Source organism: Micrasema longulum, unplaced genomic scaffold (genome assembly GCF_059751315.1).
Source record: "Micrasema longulum isolate JH-2025_06_02 unplaced genomic scaffold, ASM5975131v1 h1tg000113l, whole genome shotgun sequence".
Lineage (NCBI taxonomy): Eukaryota > Metazoa > Arthropoda > Insecta > Trichoptera > Brachycentridae > Micrasema > Micrasema longulum.
Genome location: NW_028277319.1, coordinates 895,096 through 910,742, shown reverse-complemented (window position 1 = coordinate 910,742; position 15,647 = coordinate 895,096).

Genomic DNA, 15,647 nt, shown 5'->3' with positions numbered 1-15,647 from the left:
ATTTTGTAGAACTCCATATTTAAACTTACCTATATAATTTAAGAAATTAAACACTGATTTGAGTCTACTGAGCACTTTATTTTATTTTAACGAATATAAAAACAAAAATGTCATGACGATTTTTTTGCCTTGTTAGGGCATTTCAAACGAATGTGAAGATTAGATGGATTGAATGTCCTTATATAGTTATATACTTCAAGGTACTTAAGTAAAATATAAAAATAATCTTATGAACTAAAGCATGCACATTAATCATAATTGTGGGAAGAACCAATAGTTAAGTGCAAGGCTATCTGTTTAATAGGTAATGGGGAATTTAGGTATTTATACTTAATTTTGGAAAAAATTACAATAAAGTAAGTATTTATTGACATACATGTATGTATTGTGAGATAATTAATGAAGCTTTATTGTTTTATATCGTTAGATAATTGTTGTTAAAAATATATCAATAATATTATAACAGGTTGGTGTTCTTTTTAATTTTAATACATGATTGAAATCACGAAATTTTTGTTTTTATATTTGAAAAAATAAAATAAAGTGTGCAGCAGACTCAAATCAGTGTTTGATTTCGTATTTTATAAGTAAAAATATTATTGTGTAAAAAAACTCTCTGGAAGTACAGAAAAACACAAAGTAAAGTTGTCCATCTTACGGGTTGATCCCGGTGGGCAGTGCTTGCCTTGCAAATACACTCTTTGCTATAAATAATGTTCAAAAGTTATGATCCAACGACGCCGCTGCGCAGACGTGACGCAAAGGTTAAACCCAGAACTTTTTCTTTTTACCAAGATTTCGGCATAGCACATACAACATTATTAAAACACACATTCATATTTCTTTAATTTTTCTATCTATTGATTTTTGTGAAGTTAAAGAGCTGAGACGTGAGGGTGAGATGTGTCTGACTGAATTATTTTACCCACTAGGTAACGCATGAAAACATTTTTTAACTTTCATACTAACTAACTAACTTAAACCAGTTACCTAGTGGGTAAAATAATTCGATAAGATCTATCCAACCTGCATACATAAAGGTTTCAGCTCTTTTAAATCAAAGGATGGAAGAATCTAAGAAATGTGGAAACATAGGCAGAATGGTGAATGTTACACAGTGAATGGCCACGTAAAACAGCCAATGACAGGTAATATGCCATGTAAATGCTAAAACTTCTATATTTCCTTCTCTAAAAATGTTTTACATCTCCGTTGTAATATGTATGTTAACGAAGAAGTAAGTAATAACGCAATAATTTCCTTACACAGTTTTTATTATTGAGCTCGAATATAACGATGGTACAAAATATTCGTTTTTTTTTACGCAAAAAGAAATATTACACATTTTAATGGTAACGTAATAGGTAAACAATATTTCAGAAACAAGACGGTGTAATAAGTAAACTGGTTATATTGAAACAATTCAAAGTGAATAAAAATAAAAGCGTATCAAGTTTCAAAGCAAAAATTATAAGCGATCAGTTTACAATATTAAATAAACGTATTTATTAAATGAAAATATACATCCATGAAATTTCTGAACAGAGAAAATGTATTTATTTTAACGAATTTTAAATCTAAAAAATTTAAACGTAGACTATAACCCTTTGAAAAAACGTTGAATGTAAGAAATGCACGAGAAGGCGTTCGGATAAATTCCTTTTCGAAATATTTGACATTTGACAGGAATTCTGCGTAGGAATTTTTAATATAACACATCTAAATAAAGTGTTGTAGGTATTTTAAAATAAATACATGGTAAAATAATATATATTTGAAGCATTAACTTTGTGGTTATTCATTATAATAATAACAGCGTAATGCTGATAAAATAAAATAGGATAGAATTCATTAGTTAAGTTTATGATAAAGAAGCTTGTAAAGCTTTGAAACCGGTTGGTAGAAAAAAAAGTGGTTAAAAACAAAGTTGTTTTTATTTGTTTTATTGATTAAATAATGTTCAAATATTTAAACATTTTTGGATAAATAAATTATCAGAAAATCAGATCCTTCCATCTATTTATATACCATCTTTAAGCACATTTTAGAAAAATAAAGTATATATATATATACGAGTATAAAGAGCGGCATATTGAGTTATGCGCCCTTGAGGTCATTTTCACAAAAATGGCGGTACAAAAATTATCCAGAATAAATGGCTTTACATATACATATAAACAGAAGCACTTTACAATTAGCAAGAAAACGATTTGGCAAATAAACATATTTTTTTCTGAAAAGCAACCCTGTAGCAAAATTTCGCGAATCTGTGAGGAAGGCGCTCCACGCCAAAGGTGCGACTATTTCAAAAGCCCTATCGCCAAATTTGGAACTTTGCTTCCGTGAATGAAATTTTATTATCTTCCTTACAGCAGAACGGGAGGATGAGCGAAGAGTGAGGCGCCTATTTGCTAGCTTGTCCGGAATGCTGAGTTCTTCAGGTATTGAGGAGCCGTTTTATGTATTGCCTTTTGTATAAACCAATAGCTTGACTCGCACTTGACCCTTTCTAGAAAATGTAGCCAGTGAAGATTTAGAAGTAATGATACGTTAAATTAAGATTAATTAATTTATATTATACTATTATTGAAAATCCTGCAAACGGAAATCGAGTGGAGTTTAGTCGGTCTCATAGTGTATTAGGTAGTGCGTTTTCTTGCTAGTAAATATTTTTTCTAAAAAAACAATATACCGTGTTGTGTGGATTTTTAAGATCGTCTGAAATAGACTTATATCTGTATATGTACTCAACCCGCTTCCGTATTTTCTAGTTTAACCCACTTAATTTTCAAGACCGACCCTTGACAGTTCACAACCAACCCTTAGCGGGGGTATAGGGGGGGGTTTATTAACCCAGAAATTAAACGTGTAAGATTTTACACGTTGCATTTCTGCGCCCGCGAGGGTTTCAGGAAATAGAAATTAATGAGGAGGGGAAGTGTTGGTAAACGAGAAAAACTTCCTCGGTGCTTTTAAAAAAAATTAATGATGAATTCACTCAGATAAACGAAAAAAAATGTGGTAAGATAGTTTTCAGTATCTTCTCTTTTATTATTACCATTTATTTTTTTCAGACCATAACGTTGAGGGAGGAAATCCACCTTTTATTTTTCAAGTGATTTTAGTCAAAATCTAGGGCAAAAAAGAGCGTGCAATCAATAAACATAAACGATTTTTCTACCCTAGTCTCCTTAATGCTTCCGTTACAACTTAATTGAAAAAAAATATTTAAAAAATAAACATAAAAAATATTTACAAAGTTATCAATTATTACACGTATTGATATAGAAAATACATATCAAAATACACACAGATATGAGTTTTAATTTTTTTAAGTATTTTTTTATTCATGTTTTTACACATATACTTAAATATTACCCCTATCAAAGGTTACCGAGACACGGAGACAAAAGGGATGTTTTTTTACATACCCGCCCCCGGAGGGAGTGAACAACACAAACAGTCAATACTTCGCCCCCACCACGGTCAAATGATCTAACAGCGCTCGTACTCTGCCTTCACAGGAGCAATATGTTTGAGTTTATTTGCCACACCCCTTAACTTCTCCCACCGTGATACCCAAGGTCCCACAAATAATTTAGAGGCCTTGAATTTTTTTGTTAGAGAAAGGATCTATGTTACACACAGGTCTCATCACTTCACTCAGACTTGCGGTCATAATGCCTCTTTCATCTTTCATAATGTCACGCTGCCACAGGATGTGTTCTGCAGCTTGGCATGATAAAAATCACATTTAATTTTAAACCCGGTTAGCCATTAAACCACGGAGGTCACCAAAAAGTCAATTGCTTTTGGTAGAGCAGTCGTACTCACGTTAGCAGAAGGTAAGCACGTGGCCTTCGTAGCTTCTGGAGTCTTCTTCTTCTGGGTCACAGTCTGTTTATCTTAAGAAACCGAATTCCCTCTACTCGTCCCTGTACCACCATTTTTCCACGTTATTTCTTCGCCTTGTCATATGGCCGTGTACTGAGAATACGGATTTGCACAGTGGAAGAAAAACGCTGTTCAGTACCCATATAGAAACCCACTACAAAACCGAAACCAAAAGAAAACCAAACTAACCACAAGTAAAGCAAGTCAATTACAGAAATTTTAAGAATTAATTTCAAATTGATTATTTTGGACACCCGACCTTATCGCCTACTGATTTACAAATAACGTTGCTCTCTGTTGTTATATTTTATTTTTTACCGTGAAAAATAATTGGTCTATTTTACTCTCATGTCTTCGGCTATCCCTATGCAAAAAATCACGTAAATTGGTCGCTTCATTGTGACGCAAAGGAAACAACAAAACAGCCTAACACACTTTCGCGTTTATATTAATATAGATTGGTCTCATGGGCTGTTCGTGGTATCCGCAACATTCTACGCCAGCACTGTTTTGATCGCGTCTATCTTCCTACGTTTTCCTTCTCTCAAGGTTCAGGTTTCTAGGGCGTTCAAGAATATAGGAAAAAATAGGGTATTGATAATTTTTATACTTCTAGACTTAGTGATACTTCTTTGTTAACAAACTTTTTTCAACTTCTCATTTCTTCTTTCGATTTTTAACATTCCTCTGTATACTATTATTGAGCCCAGATAAATGTTTCCATTTGCAACCTCGAAATTTCCTATATGAGTTATTATATGTCTATTTAAATAATCGTTTAAATATTGTAAATAATTGTCATTACGGTCTTTTCCCTGTTAATTTTTAGACCAAAATTATTTGCTGTTTTTAGTATAACACTTTTCTCAGTATATTGATTATTGAGCCTAGATAAATGTATCCATTTACAACCTCGAAATTTCCTATTCATGTTATTTATTTATAAACGCTCAGAAAGCTCTTGCAATATTTAATTAAAGAGTAAATAAAGTATTATAACGGTTGACATAATTATTTCACTAATATGTTAGTAATAATAATATATATATTTTTGTTATTATCGCTTTATTCTCATTTCTCCGATAAATAATCTTCATTTTCCTCATTTCTTTGTTAATTTAAAAGCCAAAATTTTGCTGTTTTTAGATTACAAACTACAAAATATCGTTCTTTAATCGTGACCACTCTTTGACACCTTGATAGTCATCCGAGGAAGACCAAAGAACTCTTGGGTAACTCAATGCTCCAAAATCCTGCAGAGGAACGGATAAGATGAAAGCGGCACCGAGAACCGAAGAATATATAGTCTAAGAACGAGAAAAGCCGACTTCAACAGCTGCCTACCTAGTCGGTACAAAACTAGGAAAAAAAGAAGATTGTGACCTCTGCTCATAAATATGCCGGTTTCATTGCTGGATATTAGTATAAAAGCAAATCTCTTCCTTCCGTAAAACAACGTTAGAAAAAAATCATCAATCCGAATAGTTCAATTTTAAAAAAATATTGAATTTTTATTAGTTTATGATTAGTTTCCTGCTTTTGACATTTTTTTAAACTCGCACGAAACTTTTATCTCGGCATATCAATGCATAAATTAGCCAGGTACAATAATAAAATCAACTTTGTATCAGTGATGAAATAAATACAATGGCTTCGTGTGGTCAATAGGGTATTTTCACAAGTCGGGAATGTTGAAAATATAATATACATTTAAGGCGGATTTTTATGATACTAATGATATAACTATCAATGCATTCAATGCGAGCTCCCATTTATAATTTTAGGGTTTAAAAATGAGCACATAGAAAACAACTCTCAGTTGGCTTCACGTCATTTTCACGTCACGCGTTACGACCGGCAACTGGGTTTCTAATAAAGATTGCGTACAAGTTTGGAGCCAAAATATCATATGTGCCGTTTATCTTACAGGGCGCATAATGTTTCGTTTTCGGATAATTCAAATTATCCGAAGTCGGACATCACCCGAAAAAAATATTTAAACCATTTAAATCTTAATTTTTTGTTTATTTAAAAACAAAAATAATAAAAAAAACGCGAAAAACCCTATTTGCATACAAAAAAAATACCGAAATACTTTTTCGTACTTTAAAATAAGGTAATAATAGCTCTCTATGATCAAATACGAATTTTAGTGTTTTTTTACTTTCCAAAATTGAAAAAAAGTATTTGTATATATCGTATTATCAACTCTATGATTTTTTAAAGTTGTGTAATTTTTAAATCATTTCGCATGTGACTTAAAATTCTCTTCGGTGAGTTTTGATGATTGGTGAATTAGCTTCCCGTAAACCGGAAATTCATCACAACATTTTATTACTGCAATATTTTGAGTTTGTTCAAATGTTTGAAGACAAAATACTGGATTTCATGCCCTAAGGAGTCATTAAGATTAAAAAATTACAACAGGGATGGAGAACATTTTAGAGAAGAAAATATTGCTTATGAACAATCATTAGATGGTTTAAGTGGGCACTTTACACACTGTGTAACATTCACCAATTTGCATATGGTTGAGCATTTTCTAGTATATTAAATAATTAGATCAGATGAATCTCTTCACAAAAATAAAGGTTTCAGCTCTTTACCTTCACTAAAATCAACAGATGGAAGAATTGAAGAAATATGGATGTTCAAACATAGGCAAAATTATAAATGTTACACAATCTGTAAAGTGGTCACCTTAACCTGCCAATGATAGGTCATAAGCCTTGTAAATGCCTAGACTTCCATCTTCCGCTCTCTAAGATGTTCTCCATTCCTGTTGTAATTTGCCAACTCTATCATTGATTGATTCGGAAGAACTAGTGACGTCGGCGTCGCTTAAAGTAGTTCGTTTTTATGACAATAATTTTTTATAAAAAAATATTTTATGCATTTTCAAGAAATTACGTCGTACAAATAAAAGCTCGAGTTTTTACCGCGCGAAAAAAAACATTTTTTCAAAAGAAAACGTTTTCCGTAGCTCAAAACTTCCTCATTAAAAACCAGCTTTTGGGTGGAAAATTGGGTGTTTTTCTTTATTTGTTGATCAAAGACAAAACCAGACACAATTAAAAATAAAGCAAATGTAAACAGAAAATCCTAAATTGATAAGAGTAAGAGAGACTTTTTGGCAAGATGTAATTTACTCGTAGTTTTTTCAGGGTCAAATAATTAATAATATGATGTGTTTTGTGGATTATCACTGTGGTAGAACATAATAATATCATTATCATATTACAACAAAGATGAAGAACATTTTAGAGAAGGTAATATATATGTCTAGGCATCTACAGGGCTTATGACCCGTCATTAGCTGGTTTAAGTGGCCACTTTACACACCGTAACATTCACCATTCTGCCCATATTTGAATATCTATATTCCTTAAATTCTTTTATCTGTTGATGTTAGTGAAGTAAAGGGCTGAAACCTTCATTTATGCGGGTAAGATTCATCTAATTGAATTATCACTAGGCGACGCCTAAAAATTTTGTTTTTTCAATTTCTGTTCTTCTTCATGGACCAGGTGGATTTATCAACAATATTTGAGTTCTTCATCTCTGTTGTAATATGTTTATGTTAAAAGCTCCCTATGAAGTTAAATTCTGTCCCTGTCTACAAAAATTTAGAAAAACTAAAAGTATTGTTGATATTAATATCAATTAAAAAATATTATTGAAAAAATTAAAGTTCGTGGATCATTGTAATATATATAATATTTTCGAAAATTAAAGTACTGTGTTTTGTGAATTACTTTTATTGTTTACTAAACCGACTTGCTTCGGCAGCAACACGTTGCCTTCTTCAGAGTTTTTTTTTTTTTTGTAAATTAACCCCAAAGAGGGTGCAACGTGTTCTTTAAACAAATAAAGTGGTTCACAAAACAAAGTATTTTTAGTTATTAAAAATATTATATAGGTAATTGTTTAATGCTTTGTTACACACCTGAATTATGATATTAAATTGATTGATTACTAATTATGTTGAAGATATGAGTATATTTTTTTTAACTTGCTAATATAGTTTATTTTAGACTAGGTACATTATAATAATTGCGAAATGTATAAAACAACCCAAATAAAAACGAATTAATAAATAATAAATAAGACGTAACTTCAGTACAATATAAAAAAAACGCAACCACTGTAATTTTGGTACGGAAAACCTTTTTCTGTTATATTTTAAATAACATATTTAATACATAATTTTATAAAACAGTGTTTTGAGTTTGTAAATTTTTTTGTTGATATGGACTAGATATCACTCTCTAGAGAGATGTTAAGACTAACATATTACAACAGAGATAGATAGCGTTTTATAAGAGGGGATGTGAAGGTATAGGCATTTACAGGGCATATGGCAAGTCATTGGCTGGTTTGAGTTGCCACTTTACACACCGTGGCCTATATATGAACATCCAAATTTCTTATATTTTTTCACTTACGTACTAGGCAACGCAATTTCAACAAATTACTTAAGCTATCTTTTTAAACGGTGCAGTGTTTAGAACATTTATTTTCTTTTTAAACTGAACATACAAACAAACCATCACGCCGTTTTCCCGTACGGGTAGGTAGAGGATAGAACGCCACATCACTCTATCTTTGCATACTTCTCATTACTTCTCACGTACGCGCGCCGATTATTCCGACTTTTGATATGTCCATCTTCAAGTATTTGTTGGATTTAATCTTGCCATGTCTTTCTCGGTCTTCCTTTATTTCTGCATCCATCAACATTCGCATTGTAAATACTCATAGCCGTTCTTTCGCTGTCCATTCGCTCTACATGTCCAAACCAGCGCAGAGCTCCTTTCTTGATTTTGTCGATAATGCCTCAGCCTTACATAATGTACTGATCTCTACATTTGTGCATCTGTAGTACATAGTTTTACCGCACATTCACCTGGGAGATAGCATTTCGACAGCATTCAGCCTAATTTCATCCTTATTTATCCAAGTCCATACTTCGCTCCCATACATCAAGGTTGGGACCAGGACTCCATTGTGAACTTCTAATTTTGCTTCTTGCGACAAACATTTATTTCTTACGGGTCTTATTACTTTTGATATTTTCTACTGCTGTAATTATTTATCTTTTTATTTATGCTTTATTAAGTTAGTTCATAACATCTTAAGAACTAATATAAACTTTTAATTATATTACAATTTTTTTATCAAAATTTCTCAATAACATATTTTTTCAAATTAATTTGAAATATTTAGATATTTTCTATTTCCTTTATTTCTTTAGGTAACTCATTGTACAGTTTTAATCCCTCGTACAGTGAGTTTTGAGATTCTGTTTTTCTCCTCATTGGTAATCGTATCTTTTTTTTACCCCTTGTTTTATATGTACGACATTGTTGGTTAAATTTTATTATTGTTTTTATTTTATTCATCCCCTTAATTATTTTATCTTTAAAAATGGCTACCTTATATTTAATTTGTTTCTTTACTGTGAGCAAGCCAATTTTTTTGTGCATTCTTTCTACATTAGAATAGATATTTCTTTTGAGTATAATATAAATTAGCTAACGCTGAAAATAAATACACAAATAAGAAAGGGAATTCAATCAATCCAAGAAAACGAAGAGTACAGTCCCCATTTAGCTTTTAGACTTTTTATACTGTCTCTTACTTTTTACGTTGTAATAATGTTTCCTTCCCGTATTTGACTCTCATGAGAAAAACCAATGGAGTTCAGTAGTTCCCGAGTTCCCAAGTTCCCGAGTTTTCAGGAGTATCTAATACTAGATTTGTTGTTCCTAGTTTTTTTGACAAAGGATACAGGAATACGAAAGTTTACAGTACACTCTACCTGCTCAAGGTTAAAAGTAATATTTTAACCAACCAAAATAGATAAGGTGGGCAGGGGAAGAACAATGTTTTTTTTATTTCAGTTTTAAAGGTATTTTTTTATTATTTACATATTTGATTATTTTTTACAGGACTCGCCGGCCAATTTGTATGCTTGTCAGTAAAGATCCTTTACATTAAAATATACGATTACACTATTTGTATAATAATAACTACTAACTTAACTAAAAGTAGCGAGAAGTTGAAAAAAAAAATAAGTACACGATATCGCAATTATAAGATAAAAAATAAAACATTAAAAAAGAAATACAAAACATGAATATTAAAATTATATCCCATAAGAAACAAATAATCAAAAAAGCAAAACGATATGAACACGCTAATGGCAAATCTCTATAGTGTGTAAAAGAAAACATTGCTCCTAGCGTCATAATCCAGGGAGAAAATACCGGATTACGTTTGTAAGAAAAGTAAGACTGCGTTTCCTTTTTAAGCATCCGGCCATTAGGTAATGGGCGAGTGTTTTCATATCCTTAGGTTTAACCAATGTTGTCCACCGAAGATACGGCTTCTTTTTTCATATAAAGCATCACATTCACATGCTATGCGAAAAAGTATTTTATCATTTGCATTGCAGAACCTACATCTAGATGTTTCAGAGAGGTTCATTCTAGCAAGGTGCTTATTCAATCTGCAGTGCCCTGTAAGGAAAAAACAAGCGCTCTACTTTTTTCATGTTAAAAAATATACGACGCGATATGTTTTAAAATTTTTAGCTTGAGTGTTTGGCCACAGTGATAAGCGTCTTTTCTACACTATGTATCTATGTTCACTACACTTGTTACCATATGTTTGAGTTTATCGTACCCGCGCCCCTCCGCAAAACGTTCGCTACTATGGCCTAGTACTTCGAGTGCTTTTTAGTTTGTTAGTCTAACCGGACATGGAGTTTTTATGGAGTACGTGGCCAGAATAGACAAAAGAGACGGACCAAACTGTATGTATTGTAATAAAATAGACAGCGCGGAGCACGCTCTGTTCATATGCCCAAAATGAAGACCGCTGCGAGAAGAAATAGAAAAATAGGTGGGATTTATGACTCCAGAAAACATAATGGAGAAGACGCTAGAAAAAAAGAAAAATGGAAACACATAGCTGACTACGTGAAGACAATCTGGAATTGTCAAAAAAGTCGGCTTGATAAGGCCAATGGCGGGAATTACGTTGCCTAGGAGTCAGGAGGGGTTATAGCCAGTTAGAGTCCGGCACTACCTAATATGGGTATCCATGAAGGATTCCCCTCCTGAGAAAACAAAAAAAAAGTTTGTTATTCTAGGTACGATGTACCCAAGTTCTATATTTTTTCAATACGCGATGTAACTTTTGGTATCGAAAATATCATAAAATCAAAAAAATATTACATTTATGTACTAACTGTTAAAATTGTACCAGCATCATTTCAAAGTTAAGCGTCATAGAACGGTTAGTACAGGTAGATAAAAATACATTTTTATGCCATATAAATACCTATATAGAAGATAAGTTTATCTCAACGAAAACCCAATTTATCGACACGATACATTTGAATATCGTAATTTTATCCTTATTCTGAATTCCAGTTCCATTATTGTGGGTTTATTGAATTCCATGTGAAGTATGGGAATTCAGAAAAGTTTGGATTTATGTAAGTGGAATCCATACAAGGAATTCCTGTGCTGTGATTCACAATTCGATTTCCGAATTTGAAAAGGCATTTACGTTTTCAATATTATTTGCTGCCCATTGCATCGTTTGTTTATAATAAAGGGAGTGTGATGTAGCAGACGTGACGTGGTCAATTGCAGCTCTTCGTTGGGCTAAGTGTAGCTCACTATGTCTCTTGATAAAACTTTAAATACTTTCTTTCCCCATTATACTGGCATTTTCGCAAATTAATGTGCATTTTTGTATGTATTTTTAAAGCAATAAAGATTGGAATATGTAAATGAATTAGAATTTGTAAATTTAATACTACGGTGTCACTTTATACTATTTTTTCTTTTCTGTCTCAATCCTGGGGATTGGTTTGCAGCAAAGTCCTGCATCTCACCCTCCATTGCGGTCTATTATCAGCAGCCCTCTTCAGCCCAACATATGAGGGGCCGTTCAAATCGAACGCTTGTTCTAAATACTCTCGTCGGAGGCGCTCTCTGTGATTTGTCCCCTTAGCCATTTCCTCTATTATGTCATGCAGACTCTTATGGCGAGACCCGCATGCTGCATAATGTGGCCGATGCATTGGGCTCGCCTCTCTGAGATGGTGATTTCTCTGATTTTTCTTGATTTTTTCCTACTTGATTTGGTGCCTCCCTTCTTCAAAATAGCAATATTAGATGGAGACCATTCTAACTAGAGGACTCCCCGTATTCATTTTTTAAGTTACTAGTTTTATTTTAATTTCTTGGTATTAAATATGAATACTAATTTATGCAATAAATTTTTAAAAATGGTTATAATAAATTTAGACTAAGTTATCTTTCCCCACTCCCTTTTTTCAAATGTTGTTCCCACTTAATATTTTTTATTATGATCAGTAGACGTTAGTGTTTGCTTCTAAAAGCATGTATTCTGTCAGCACGCTGGATTCATATTTTTGTGCAACTACTATGGTGAAGGTGTAAAGTATAATTTGCATGTTGGTCCTGACGAAGCCGGTGAACATATAAGATCAGTAAATGTTCAATACAAATTAAATTAAATTGAAATTAGTTTATTTCTTTTGTTATGATGGGCCTTTTGCATCTATTTATATGTCGCAGCCGAATTGTCATTTTAGCCAGAATACATATTGGCTAAGCAAATTACAAAACGGTTTCGTATTGTAAAAGAGCTAATCGACGATTGACCGTATTGCGTTTTGGATAAAACGGCTTACGTCACATTGAATAATATATTTCTTACCGGCTCGCCCAACGATCAGTCATAACGTTTTGGCTAGATACAAATCGCGCCCGATAGTTTTTTTCGGATCTCTCGAGGCGTTGCGTGCACACGTCATTGTCGTTACGTAAAGATAGCGTCATGCAATAAAACTGTACCGCAAATATTATCAAATATTGCGAGTGCTAATTTTATTTTATTTTTATTTTATTAACATAAACGGCAAATCCGCATTTTACAAAAAAATATTAATACTTACATATATGGCTTAATATATTATTTTTTTAAAACATAATCCTTATACCCAAGATATATAAAAAAAACGAAACCTCAAAATTATACAAGAATTATATAAAAAAATTAACCTTAAAATTATACAGCATATTCAGTAGAAAGTTTAAATAATAAAACATTCTACAGTAATACAACAAGAAAATCATAAGTACTGTTTCATACAGCTGGGCAAAGTGAACAAAAAACTGTATATATTATGAAATGCATGAATAAATAAATATAATTACCATTCACCATCTTTGAAAAAGTTCAAAAGGTTTGTTCTATAGGAACAATACCCTACACTAAATATATCAGATTCGTGGGAATAACTATCACCGAGTTCACGAAGTCTGTTTAATACGGCATTACAAGTATACACTGTCCGTGAATTGTTGCTACAAAACGGTGGCACCTGTCTAGTCATTCTTCCAAGCACCCTGAAGTTGATGAGAGATAATAGTTCAGAGCAATCGCATATTGAATTTACAATTTTGATTAAATTTAAAAGGTTTATAATTTTTCTTTTATCGTTAAGTTTTAACAAATGTGTGGAATCTCCAAGTTAAAACAATGATTTTGTTATTATAAAGTACTTGTAAAAGTATTTGTACCCACAAATAAAGTTAGAACACAACAAGTTTAATGTATTCAGAATTTCCAATCATCATGTGTAAATATAATCCTAATTTTACCCAAACAAACCAAACCTAATTCAATCTAAAGAAAAAAAAAATCCCAATATTCATGGCGGCTAAATTGTAAAATAGGGCTGTTACAGATACAGATCTGTTTTGTAATTTTGCTAGCCGATATGTATTCCAGCCAAAATGACAATCTTGCTGCGATGTATAAAGATCATTAATAATATCAGCGCATCTCTCACCATAGTAAAAAAAACGCGGTTTACATGACTATTTTTCCGAAAGTCCAATTTTATCCGTAAAAAAAAAGCAATAACAGACTTTGTCTCTTACTATTGTTGAAGTTCCAAGATTTCCAAAAGTGCTGTACCTTCAAACTTCTGATATTAAAATCTATTTATGGTACAGTTAAATTACTCCTCCCGAGATACGAAATGTGAAATTAATCAAGAGGGCTTAAACAGTAAAAGGAAAATCTTTTCAAGCCAGAAACAAGGGAAAAGCAAATTGAAGTTAATTTCATTGGAAACTGCGGAGTCGACGCAGGCCACTAGCGATTTTCCAGACGGATGTTAAAATTATAAAACCAAATGTGAGTTTCCAATGTTCCTCGTAAAGAATATAAGTTAAAGACATTATTAAAATAATATTTACATATGTATATTGGAATTACATAAATATTTATTTTTAGATTGACAAATATTGTGTAGAGAATGTGAAAGTCTCACAGGAGGCTTATTCTGTCACAATTTTGTTTCGTAAGTTCGTTCGTTCGCCATATATCCATCTCACTCTAACGCAATCAAAATTGTATGTCGCTCTCATATGATACGACTGAATTTACGAAACGAATTAACGAAGAATAAGGCCACTAGGCTGATTGAAGTAACCACTTTATACACAGCGTAACACTCACTTTTCTGCCTATGCCTGAATGCCAAAATTTATTTTACTCTGACTTCGGCTTTTTCGAGCTCAAAATTTTTACCTGGTAGAAAATGCCGGAAAACACAACAAAATAAATAAATGTGGATATCAACACAGAAGTTTGTATTGCTCTGAGGAAAGTTACAGAAGAGAAAAAATATGCAGCAAGTGCAGATGACCTAGACTTAGTCTCCAGAACTATTCCGGGATTAAAAAATGATTTCTTAAAACAAGAGATGACTGCAAGTGACATGGGTCTTAAAATAAATACATCTAAGAATAAATAAATAAATATTTCTAAGCTTTTATTTCAAAAGTGGATTTGGTTTCCTGGTTATCTATATCTGAGAAGTGTTGGAAAATGAAAGGAATTTCGGCTGTGGACCTTTATAGATTTGATTTAGATATTAAATTACAATGGTTGGGCCATGTGCACAGAATGAATGATAATCGTACTCCAGAAGACAGACAAAACAGAGGCAGAGCAAAATTAAAATGGCTGGATAGTGTGGAAAATGACATTAGAGCAATGAGGAACTTCAGCTCGACGGTAAATTGGATACAATAAATGTTTTCTTGCGCGGTAAAAATTGGAGCATTAAATTGTACGGCGAAGTTTCCTGAAAATGTACGAAAAAAATAATAAAAAACGAACTATTTTCAACGTCACTGGTTTATGTGAATCAACCAATGATGGGAGAGTTATGGAAGATTTCCGGTTTGTTTGCCGTGAATGGACCGATGGGCAGAACTGATCTAGAATAAGCGGAAGAGAACCTCCGATGTCACACGCGGAGTTATTTAAGAAATACAAAACTTTAAAAAATCGTAGCGCTGATAATACGATATTGAAAATTTAAAAAAAAAGTTAAATTGAAGTTACATGAGAAAAAAACATACACAGCAAGTGAGTAAATATAAACTAATTTAAATCAACTTCACTTCCTATTAATAATGACAATGACCCTCTTGATTACATTTGTCCGCCTCATTTGTAACAAGAGAGTAACAGATGCCACACTATATGAGTCCTTGAGAATGATAAAGAACTGAGAAGGATGAAGGAAACTCGTCCAGAAGGATGGTGATCACGGAAGAAGAAAAATGGCAGATTGAACAACGCACATAAATAAATATAAAAATGTTCCGCTGAATGCTTAGCTAAAGCAA